Below are 12,633 nucleotides of genomic sequence, written 5' to 3' on the forward strand. Positions count from 1 at the left end.
AGGTCTTTGAAGAATTTGAGGTTAATCAAGCAAGACTTTCCCTTTTGAAATGTATGTTGACTATTGATTATTTTTGGTTTCTGGATGTTTTTCTATTTTCTCCTTTAGTAGGGATTCCATTACTTTTCCCGAATACCAATGTTAAGCTGAATGGTCTATTGTTCCCTGGACATGTTCTGTCTCTTAATTATAGGTAAAGCATTGGCTATCAGCCAGTCCTCTGGCACTGCAACTTTTTCCAATGAATTAAATATATGGAATAGTGCTTTTGCTGTCTTTTCCCTAGATTCTTTTACGATGCTTGGATGCAATCCATCCAGACCCAGAGATCTTATCTTGATTTTGATTAGTTTATTTAATATTTCCCCTCTTTTATATTTTGAATTCAGCTATATCATTTTTAATTTCATCTTCCGATGCGAGGTCCACCTGATTTGTTTCCCTGGTAAATACAGAAGCAAAACGTTTAATATTTCTGCCATTTTGCTATCGCTGCCTATGATTTTTCCTGACTATCCCTTTGTGGCCTTATTCCCATCCCAACTTTCCTACTTTTATGTACCTGTAGAATACTTTACTTTTTTTAATGTTCGTTGATAATTTCATAATTTCGCTTTGCTTTCCTAGTGTCTTTATATTCTCCCTTTTCATGCTGTCCCCTTCTGTTCATGTATTTAATGTATGTCTCTTTCTTTACCTTTTTTCCCCCTTATGTTTTTTCCCTTATGCCTTTATTCATCCATGGTGTCTCATTAGTGTTTAGTTTAGTCTTGTTTTCTAGCGGAATAAACTTTTCCTTTGCTGTATTGAATACCGTTTCAAATGTTTCCCATTGCATTTCTACATTGCTTGTCAATATTGTCCAATTTATTTTTCCAAGTTCTACTCCCAGATCCTCAAAATCGGCTGTTCTCCAATTACCCTGGTCTTTGTTATGCTCATGTCCTTCAAGTATTATCCTAAACAGTATTGCATTATGTCACTAATGCCTAGATGTTCCTCTACTTTCATTTCTCTTCTCTGCCCTGGCTCATTCCCCATTGCTGTATTTTTTAAATACTGGGTTACAAAGGAGTCCTGTACACTCTGTAGGAACTCCTTTCTCATCTCTTTTACCTACCTACCTTTTCTGGCCAATTAATTTTGAGGAAATTGAAATCCCCCATTATTTTTTTTACACTCTCTCTTAATTTGTTTGCATATTTTTTCCTCGACATCCATTCCACTAATAGGTGGTCTGTAGACTACCCTATTAATGTAATTGATTCTTTATTATCTTTATCTCCATCCACTTGGAGGTAAAGTCACTCTGGATAATGGGATGACTAAGGATAGAAAGCACACAATAGAAATAAATGAGTTTTTCTTGGATTGTCAGGGTGAAGCTGGTAGCTTGTCCCTTGGATCTATGTTGGAACATCTCTTGTTCTACATTTATAAAAATGATTTGGACATGCATCGAGAGGGAACAGCATTTTCTTATACTAAGGCACAGGACAAATTAAGGAAGAATTCAACTGACTGCCGAACAGAGACAGGCTAGAGTGATGGGCAGATATCTGTTCAATGCAAGTTCAATGAAGATGAATGTGAAGTACATTTTGTGAAAAAAAGGATGGAAATGTGTTCAACTCTGTATCTTTCGCCATTCCATTATCCAAATAACCACTTTACTTTCATGGGGCCTTAACCTTTCATGAAACACGAAGATTGATTTATCGTATCAACTCCATTCCTGAATGGAGTGGTGGAACAGAGATCCATGGGGCGTTGATACACAGATCTTTAAAAGCAGGGTTATAAGTGAAAACCATACAAATGCAGGTAGGATTCTGGTTTCTATTTACACAGGTAAACTGAAGGCAAAAGCAAGGAGGTGAGCACTTTGGTTACACCACAGTTGCAGTACTGTGCACGTAGGGGATTTTGGAGCAGTAGAAAAAGTGAATTCATTAGGATAATGTGAGGGATGAGAGGATATACTTATGATGAGAGACTTGAAAATCTGGGGCTCTATTCACCAGAGCAAAGAAGATTAAGGAGCCATCAAATAGTGTTCCAAACTGAGAGGATTTGAGAGGGTAAATATTGTGCGATTGTATTCGTTGGTCGATGATTCGGTAAAAAGTGGGTGTAAGTTTAGGATTAGTACTAGAAACGTCTAAGGGGAATTTAGATGTAGTATAATGTAAATGATTCTTGGGATTTTGAATATGGAATGTATTACCAAAGATGGCTATGTTGTCAGATTGAATCATTGTTTGAGGGATTTAACTTCAAGAAAAATATTAAATGCACAGGAAACATTTAGGAATATGAATGTACAATACCAAGCTCCGGTTTGGACCTAGCCGTGATCTGCCCAGATATGATGACCTGAAATGGCAGCCTCCCATGCTTCTCTTCTGATTTTGTGTTTAGCAGTCTGGAGCTGCTTCTGAGACTGTTTCACCTGTGTTATTGCAGATACAAAACCTGCAAAGAATCCCATGTAAGTTTCCATTTCATCCCCAACTTTACACTGTGAGTCAGCCGTTGATACTTATGGAAGTAACTCCAACAGTAACAAAGCAATTGAGCAGTGCAGTTAATGTTTTTAAATTTGTTAAAACTGTTTTCTAATGACCATTGTCCCAGGTTTAATCACTGATCTGTGCTGAGTTAGCTGTCCTCAATTGCAGTGGTACTGTGTAGCAGATGGTTAACCCAAGCATTTGCTAGAAAGGGAGGAGCAAATCCACCAAAGTTCCTGATGACATCTGCAATTTCTGGACCCTTGTTGGAAGGGCATACTAGTGGATTTCAGGTGAGGCTGTAATCCTAATAGTTGAATATTCATAGTTGAATAGCCTGTGGACACTTGCTGTCCAGGCTAATGCAAGAAAAATGATCAGTTAGGTGAGTAGGGTGTAAATAGTTTAGAGATACAGCACTGAAACAGGCCCTTCGGTCCACCGAGTCTGTGCCGACCATTTATACTAATCCTACACTAATCCCATGTTCCTACCACATCCCCACCTGTCCCTATATATTTCCCTACCACCTACCTATGCTAGGGGCAATTTATAATGGCCAATTAACCTATCAACCTGCAAGTCTTTGGCATGTGGGAGGAAACCGGAGCACCCGGAGGAAACCCACGCAGACACAGGGAGAACTTGCAAACTCCGGACAGGCAGTACCCAGAATCGAACCCGGGTCCCTGGAGCTGTGAGGCTGCGGTGCTAACCACTGCACCACTGTGCCGCCCCTCCAGTATGACTTGCTATTGCAGAAATGTGAGGTATAAGGAAAGAAATTACATAAAATAAATTCTCATTTTTTATTAGTGTATTCGTGTATCTGAGTTGATGCACAAAGATCATTGCTGACGTGAAGTAATGAAACAGAGGTGATTTGAAACCGAGAAATTACTGTCGATCTGCCCAGATATGAAAAATGAGTTGGAATACCAAAGGGAAAGAGCTAAATCTCCAGAGAATTGATGCGATTGTTCATGCTCCAGAGTAACTTTGATTAGCCTATTGGGATCTATAGAATGAAGGTAGGAACTTTACCTCACATGTGCCGTGCTCAAAGCACAGATCAGTTCAAACAGAGGTGCTTTCACAGAGATTGTCATCTGTGGTACTGTCTAGTCTTCTTTTGGGCCTCCTTATCTCGAGAGACAATGGATACGCGCCTGGAGGTGGTCAGTAGTTTGTGAAGCAGCGCCTGGAGTGGCTATAAAGGCCAATTCTGGAGTGACAGGCTCTTCCACAGGTGCTGCAGAGAAATTTGTTTGTTGGGGCTGTTGCACAGTTGGCTCTCCCCTTGCGCCTCTGTCTTTTTTCCTGCCAACTACTAAGTCTCTTCGACTCGCCACAATTTAGCCCTGTCTTTATGGCTGCCCGCCAGCTCTGGCGAATGCTGGCAACTGACTCCCACGACTTGTGATCAATGTCACAAGTATACATCTAGTATACAGCATTATTTAGCTGTAATTTTTTAATACACTAATACTTAAAATGTTAGCAATATGCATTTGAGTACATGTCCATGGTGACAGATGAAAATCCATGCTCCCAGCTCAACTACCTGCTGCTGCTCAAGGGGATGATGATCCAGGATTCCACCTATAGCGGAGTTCCATCTTCTGGCGAAGCAGCAGCAGCATTAAGTCAGGGCTGGGTGAGAGTGAAGGGCACTAGCATGAACTGGAGGAGGGCCCAACTTGAAACAGTGGATGACGAAAAACAAGATTGTTCAGTGTCTCTGTTGACAACGGCACAATTTTAAACGTGTTCGTCAGGTTTAATAGTGCTACTGCATATCTGCATTCTCTACAATAAATTTTGGAAAGTTCCTATAATGGTCACATTCTTACCCTAATCATGGAGTATTGGGTATGTCTGCAGCTCAAGTTGTGATAATCCTTGCCCTACTGCACTTTCAGTGTAAGTAGTTGGGCCTATGCTTGGGGATATGCTTTTGACTTGTCAGTTTTTTTAGAAAAAAACTTTATTTCAAGGACCAAAACATTACAGATAGTTTGCAAGTTGAAACGGAAAACTGGCAAATATCTAACAATGAACAGTGCAAATATAATTTCTCCCCCAAGTTTAACATTTTGTTCCACATGCAAAATTTTTTAATTCAAAGTTTTTTAATCATAGAATGGTTATAGCACAGAAGGAGGCCATTTGGCCCATCATGTCTGTGCTGGCTCCCTTAATAGCAATTAGCTAAACCCACTCCCCCGCCTACTCCAGGTCTCACACTGATATAATAGCATGTTGTTACGACCAGGTGATAAAGGTGTCTAGGGGTCCCTCTCAGTCTTCACCTGGTCTTACCGTAACATGGTTTAATTTTTTACACAGTGTTTTTCGCTCCCACTTGGTGAATCCTTGTTCAACGCTTTCCAATTATAAGGCAAAGAAACTAGCACAAACGGTAGGAAGAAAGATTGAAATTTATTAAACTTAAATTTAAACTCTAATTTGGTTGACACCTACGGATACACGATGCGCCCATGCTAGCATGAATACGCGATACACACATGCAAAATGGAGACAGAAAAGAGCAGAAGAAAAATTAAAGTGAAAGGTTTGAGACAACATCTGAAAAGTTTTTGTTATGGTTCTTCGAGCTCACTGTAGTTTCTTTGATTGTAGGTAGTTCTTGCTTTTCGTTGGGGCCTAGTATTCTTCTTAAACCTTATTCGCTGTAGGAGACTTTTCTTTCTTCGAGTGCATGTGTCTTCAGTGGATTCAGAGGTTTGTGAGATAGAGATGGGAGCAGACAGGAGAGATCTTCAGTCCAGGAGCAAACCGACACTCTGAGTTCAAACTGCTTGTACAATTCAGAAAACCCCAGGTTGCCAAGCAGGTTAGTCATGTGACTAACTGGTCTGACCACATCTTGGATTGTATCACCTTATCAGTCTCTGGAATGCTTCTCTTACACACAATACCTGGTGATCAGGATCCATTGTGGGTTGAATGTGTTAGGGAGTAGTCCTTTTTCCTTCCAATCGCCATCTGTTAATATGCAGATATTTTTTCCAGCCATGGATGATCTGTTTAACAAGTCCTTTCTTCACTCCAGTAACAGTTTAATATCAATGTTTATGACCAAATTAATGTGCCTCATCTTTGGCATGTGGGGGACTAGCATGATGATATATTGTCGATATGACATTAACAGGAGGGCTGTGATTGTGATTGGCATCCTTCCAATTACAAGAGATGATGGGGAATCCAACCTCAGAACTTTAAGTTCATGAGAACCGTGAAACCCCCGGAAGCGATGGCTTACCGGTTGAGTTGTATTCGGCCCTGTGGGACTGGGTCAGCCCAGACCTACTGGAAGTATACAAGAGTATGCTCCTGGCTGGCAGCATGTCAGAATCCATGACGAAAAGCATCATCATCCTCATCTACAAGCGGAAGGGGGAGAGGGTGGAAATCAGAAATTGGCGGCCCATCTCGCTGCTTCATATTTACTACAAGATTTTGTCCAAAGTCATCGCCAGTCGGGTCAAGTCTGCTCTGGAGTTAGTGATTCACCCTGACCAGACCTGCGCTGTACCTGGCAGGAAGATCTCTGATAGTCTTGCGCTACTCGGATGCAATCGCCTATGTATGGGACAGGAGGGTGGACCCCTGCCTCATCAGCTTGGACCAGGAGAAGGCTTTTGACAGGATATCATACCCCTACATGATGGACGTGCTCTCCAAAATGGTGTTTGGCGAAGGAATCTGCAATTGGATCCAACTGCTCTGCACAAATATCACTAGCGCAGTCTCAATCAAAGGGTGGGAATCAGAGTTTCCCGATCTTATCTGGAATAAGACAGGCCTCTCCTCTCTCCCCTGTCTTGTTTGTTTGCTGTATAGAACCTTTTGCTGAGTCAATTAGGAAGGATGCGGGCATAAAAGGGGTGATAATCCCAGGCAGCGGAGGCACTCAGGTCAAAGCCTCCCTGTTCATGGATGACGTCGCCATCTTCTGCTGGGATCCACTGTCTGTTCGCAGACTGATGAGCATCTGCGACCAGTTCGAACTGGCTTCGGGAGCCAAAGTTAACCACTGCAGGAGTGAGGTCATGTTCTTTGGGAACTGGGCCAACTGATCCTTTGTCCTCTTCACCTTCAGGTCAGACTACCTGAAGGTGCTGGGGATATGGTTCGGAAGGGCTGGGGCATGCACCAAAACTTGGAAGGAGCGAGTAGCCAGGGTACAGCCTAAACTGAGTAAATGGGAGCAGCGATCTCTCTCCATTGTGGGTAAGAACCTGGTCATCAGGTGCAAGGCGCTCACGTTGCTGTATATGGCGCAGGTCTGGCCCATACTCCACTCCTGCATCGTGGCGGTCACCCGAGCCATTTTCCGCTTTATCTGGAGATACAAAATGGACCGGGTCCAAAGGGGCACGATTTTCAAACCTCCGGAGAAGGGCGGGAAAAATGTACCCAACGTCGCCTTCATCCTGATGACCATCTTCGTGTGCCGCTGCATCAAACTGTGCGTACAGCCCCAGTATGCAAATTCCAAGTGTCACTACGTGCTGAGGTTCTGTCTGTCCCCGGTGTTGCGAAGGATGGGTCTAGTCACATTGCTGCGGAATGCTCCATCCAGTTGGTCCATGCCATACCACCTATCCTTCGTGGAAATGTTTCTGCGGAAAAACACCTTTGACCACCAATCCATCAGGCAGTGGTCTGCACGGAATGTTTTCAAGGCCCTAAGGGGAAAGGAGATGGTGGATCCTGTCAGATGGTTCCCCGAGCAGACTGCCAAAGTCATTTGACAGAAAGCCTCATCACCAGAATTTTCAAACAAGCACCAAGGCGTAGCTTGGCTGGTGGTGAGAAGGGCCCTCCCCGTCAGATCCTTCCTGCACACCCGAAGTCTCACCCACTCTGCACGCTGCCCTCGAGGTGGCTGTGGTGAGGCAGAGCCGGTTGTCCACCACTTCCTGGAATGTGTTTTTGCAAAGCAGGTGTGGAAAGAGATGCGGTGGTTTTTTGTCGTGGTTCATCCCAAGCAGCTCTAACACAGGACTCTGTGCGCTACGGGCTGTTCCCAGGGACGCACACCAAGATAAACATCAATTGCTGCTGGAGGACCATCAATTCGGTGAAAGACGCTCTTTGGTCTGCCCTAAACTTGCTGGTCTTCCAGCGCAAAGAGTTGTCTATGACCAAGTGTTGCAGACTGGCAAATTCCAAGGCCCAGGATTACGTGCTGAGGGACTCACTAAAGCTTGGGGCAGCCCCTGCAAAGGCTCAATGGGGAAAGACCACTGTGTAAGGTCCTCCCGCCATAGTGAACTGAGGAGCTGGAACCTGTGTAAAACCCCTCGGGCTGTATGCACCAAATATGGGTGTGCTGTAAAATGTACACTGCATGTAAAATGGAATGGTTGTGAGGCAACTCACTCCTGTATTGAAGAAAACTGATTTCCTTTGCACTTTTTGGAATGTCAACTTGGTGCTGTTTTGAACTGTTGTAATGTATTTTTTACAGATTTTTATGAATGAAGTATATTTTTGGGGGGGAAATGATCATCAGCTACACTTCTTTTGAAGGCTGAACAAGCCGATTCTGGCAAGGCAGTCTGCCACAAGTGCTGCACGTGAAGTGCTCCCTTGTCAATGGTGCGGGATGATCTCTGCTGATGCTTTGTTTGCAGGGCTGGCATCTGCGTTGGAGCTTCTGCAACTACATTTTGTCATGGCAAATTCCTGCCCACAACTGGTGTCATCATTTGCATTAGTTGTCAGCTAGAGTTTCCCACTTGTCATGATTGATGTTGAGGGCTTTCATGTCTCTTTTGACAGCATCCTTGAATTGTAGCTTTGGGCGCCATGCTGGTCTCTTGGCACGGGCTGCCTCCCCATGGGGATGCAACCATCTTCCATTCTGTGCATTTGCGCAAGTCAGCAAAGCCTCCTTTGCTTGCTTAGCGCTCGCATGTTTGGCCTAGAAAGGACTTCTTCATTGGTGACCTTGTCTTTCCATGTGATGTCAAGGATGCGTCGTAGACACCAGGGATGGAAGTGATTGAGCCTTTTTTCTTGGTAGGTGTAAGTTGTCCAGGCTTGGCTGCCATACAGCACTGTGGTGAGGATACGGTAGATAAGCGTCTTGGTCCCTTTTTAATCATGGGATGTGGGTGTCGCTGGCTAGGCCAGCATTTATTGCCTATCCTTAATTGCCCTTGAGAAGGTGGTGGTGAGCTGTCTTCTCGAACCGTTGCAATCCTTGGGGTGTAGTTATACCAACAGTGCTGTTAGGAAGGGAGTTCCATGATTTTGACCCAGTGACATTGAAGGAACGGCGATTATAGTTCCAAATCAAGATGGTGTGTGGCTTGGAGGGGAACTTGCAGGTGGTGGTGTTCCCAGGCATCTGCCTCCTTTGTCCTTCTAAATGGCAGAGGTCGTGGGTTTGGAGGTGCTGCTTAAGGAGCCTTGGTGAGTTGCTGCAGTGCATGTTGTAGATGGTACACACTGCTGCCACTGTGCATCAGTGGTGAAGGGAGTAAATGTTGAAGGTGGTAGATGGGGTGCCAATCAAGCGGGTTGCTTTGTCTTGGATGGTGTCAAGCTTTTTGAGAGTGTTGTTGGAGCTGCACCCGTGCAGGCAAGTGGAGAGTATTCCATCTCACTCCTGCAGGTCAATTTATTGTTTCTCCATGCCCATTTTGTTAGTCAGCCAAAGTTGGTGGCTGCCTTCCCAATGCATGTGCTGAGCTCTTCAAGAAACAGGTTGTCTGACAACATATAACAGGAGGGCACAATGGCATAATTGTGCATATTTGTAATATAATTTGACATCTGGTGGTCTGGTGAGGCAGAATAGCCAGATGGTGTCTTTCTTGCTGCTTTTGAGGACTGTCGATTTTTAGTAGCTTTCTAAATTGGCCCTTTATCCTATTTCCAGATAGGATTTAAGTTTGTGATGTGAGTGCCATATGTATTGATTATGTTCTGTTTGAAATCTAGACAAGATCTTTGATCACAAATCAGACTATTTCTAAATCCACTGTACTGTACCAGAACCACTCTAGGAGTGTCTCATCTATTTGTATCTACATCTCTTCTCTCTTTCCCTGCCCTTGCATCCCCACTCATAAATATCACGTGTCAACATAGATCATTGTCATATTTTTGAAGGAAAAATCCTTGTTTCAATACTAGAAAATGCTGAATCCAAGAGAGTTCATGCTGTCTTTAGCTGAGGCCAGTGAGTTTCATCCCCCCCTTAAACAGCTGGCTACACATATGAATTCCACATTGGAAGGAATGAGGTGGGGGGTGGGCCAGGGGGAGGGGGGAGTGGTGGTGGGGGGGAAGGTTGATCCTGATTTGTATACAGCTTGTCATGGATCTGTCATGGAAGTGCATGTGATGCTCTGCTATCCTCAGAGTAGAACTGGATGTGTGCTGCCACAAGTTAGCAGAAGCGAAATATTTTTAAAAAAAATTAAAGTTAAAATACATATTGCTACTCATTGAGAACTGGAAAAGCAGAAAGAAAAATGATCTAGGAAAAGCAAATCCAGAGATTAACCTGAGCACATAATCCTTTCCTTGGAATGGGTGCATATTATCAGAATAGAGCAGAATTTAATTTTTAAGGGCAGCTAGCTTAAACCGACAATCTACTGCTCCTACTTGGAATGAAAATTCTAAAAATGTTGAAGCACTTTTTATACAAAGCAAAAGAAATTGATCGAGTTGATTATGACCTGAGAGAAATGCATATTTCTCCCAAATGTTGCAGATTTATCACCTAGCGCCAGTGATTGTTTCAAATGGTCATTTGTAAAAAAAAAATTTACGTCTTTAGAAAGTCAGAATGACACCATGAAAACAATTACATGAAATAATAGTTTGAAAGGTTAGACTACCAACATGCCCATTTGGAATTCCTCTCTTTGTTTTAAGAAAGGTGTTAACACATGTAAAATTTGTGTGTTAATAGTATAAATGTAGTTTCATCCCAGATGTGTTGCACCATGAAAACTTAAGTGAGGGTTAGATTTTGTTAAGATAATCTAGTTGTGACTTTGTCCTGAAAAGAAATTGCTTTTCCCCTGCAATGTTAGTTAGCTGTCCATCCTTCCAGCACTCAGCCTGGATCTCATATCCATACAAGAATCATCTGAAAAGTGCTTGAGTGCATCATTGTAAAATACAGTTTCTAACTTCTCGAATCAGTCCTTATTTTCATCTTCATAGTGGACTTAAAACCTAAAGTTTTCAGCAGCAGTTTCCTGTTTTCAAATTTTGACTTGAGTCCTGGACTTGAAAAAATATTCATTTACTGAGATGTTTTGCCTAATCAGGAGTGCCAGATAAGTGTGTGGTGGTGTTGATTGAATCAGTCATTGGCAGTTGGTTAAGTCCTCTGTTTCAATAAGTACATGAATTTTCAGTTATATTATTTTCCATGTGCCTCAATCTACATTGGATGAGTTAGTCAATTTTTCTTAACCTTGGTGGAAGTTCACAAAACTGTGGAAACCCTATCAAAATCAAGATCCAGTGGGCTACAACATGTGTGAAAGGCAGCTCACCACCACCTCAAGAGCAGTTAGGGTCGGACAATAAATGCTAACCTAGCCAGCGACGCCCACATCCCAGAAATAAATTTTTTTTTAAATTGACCTATTCACTAGTAACAATCCTCTGGATGTATTTAAGCGACTGTGTTAGGCTCAATCCCCATCACTCTATCCATTAAATACACCGAACTATGTGTTGTTTACCACACAAACAAGAAATGCTGGATTCACTCAGCAGGTCTGGCAGCATCTGTGGAAAGAGAAGCAGAGTTCTCTGCGTTCCGAAGAAGGGTCACTGACCCGAAACGTTAACTCTGCTTCTCTTTCCACAGATGCTGCCAGACCTGCTGAGTGAATCCAGCATTTCTTGTTTTTGTTTCAGATTTCCAGCATCCGCAGTATTTTGCTTTTATTTTATGTGTTGTTTACTATGTCTGTGTTGTAACTGAATATTAATTGCAATAAAAATCTGTTATGTAATGGATTATGACATTGTGTTTAAGTAAGAATCAGTTGTGCTCTGTAGAACTCTGTTCCTACAGATTAGAATTAACCTACATGGTAAATACACCTGTAGAATTGTTTTAAATTGTTTCCCGTTTCTCTCTTAAAAGCAGTGATCCTTGCTGGGTACATTTCAGGTGCTGGCAGCCCAATGATGCTTTGTTTCGAGTGGCTCTTCTACACATATAAGACCAAGTATTGCGTTGGCAGTCTTATTTGACAACAGTGACCTAACAACTGTATCCGATACCATCCTCACCCAATGTGCTGTTTGTGCCATGAGTCATTGGAATGTTGATCAGGAGTGGGCTGATTATAGGGAGCTGTTACCATGAAAAAGATGTTTATAAGAAGGAATGCAGCTAGTGCGTATGTTCTAGGTGCCTCTGTGGGTGGAGACCATTAACTGATATTTAGAACAAGCGGATTTCTTGCTGAAAACTGACATGACAATTTGTCTGCACTGTTAGCATCTGCACGTTACCATCTGTGATACAAAGATGGTTACTAAAATGAATTACAAAACTCAAAGAAATTGGACCAGTTTTTGCATATTTTGTATTCCATTTCATAATTTGAAATTTGCTCCAGATCTCAGACTATCCACAAGGAGCAAGACAGGAAATCTAATTTAAGTTGTCTTAAAGTTGCATGCATCCATTTGAGTATTTTTGCCATCATGTGAATTGTAAGGTAAGTGACAGAAGCCATGGCAACTAAAGTAGGAGTTTAAGGTTTTAATTCCCGTTAGTCTCATGGAGCGCCTTTTATTAATGCTGCCTTGGGACATATGTATAAACTATTGGAATTTGTGTACCCTGATGGTAAAGAAAATTGATTTTCAGCTGCCAATTAAAAGCATACTCAAGTTTAAACCAGCATCCATTTTTACTGGAGCACACCTGCTTACTGGAATATACCAGGCACAATGTCAGGCTGTCTGACTAGCAAGTTATAATTGGTATGCATTCCCTGAAGGTCTGTGTATGTACTGACTCAGTAGTGTGTCTTGTGTTTTATAACTCTTCACATTGTGGTACAGGTGAATTTCTTGTGAATACTAACTGCTT

General features: G+C 42.5%; 1 protein-coding gene across 23 annotated transcripts in view; it reads left to right on the forward strand.

The window, feature by feature from the left end:
* The window catches only part of LOC137372281 (poly(rC)-binding protein 3), a 228,188-nt gene that overhangs the window by 164,041 nt on the left and 51,514 nt on the right, over positions 1–12,633 (forward strand). The gene's annotated exons all lie outside the window — the stretch shown is intronic.

This window comes from Heterodontus francisci, chromosome 7, assembly GCF_036365525.1.
Source record: "Heterodontus francisci isolate sHetFra1 chromosome 7, sHetFra1.hap1, whole genome shotgun sequence".
Lineage (NCBI taxonomy): Eukaryota > Metazoa > Chordata > Chondrichthyes > Heterodontiformes > Heterodontidae > Heterodontus > Heterodontus francisci.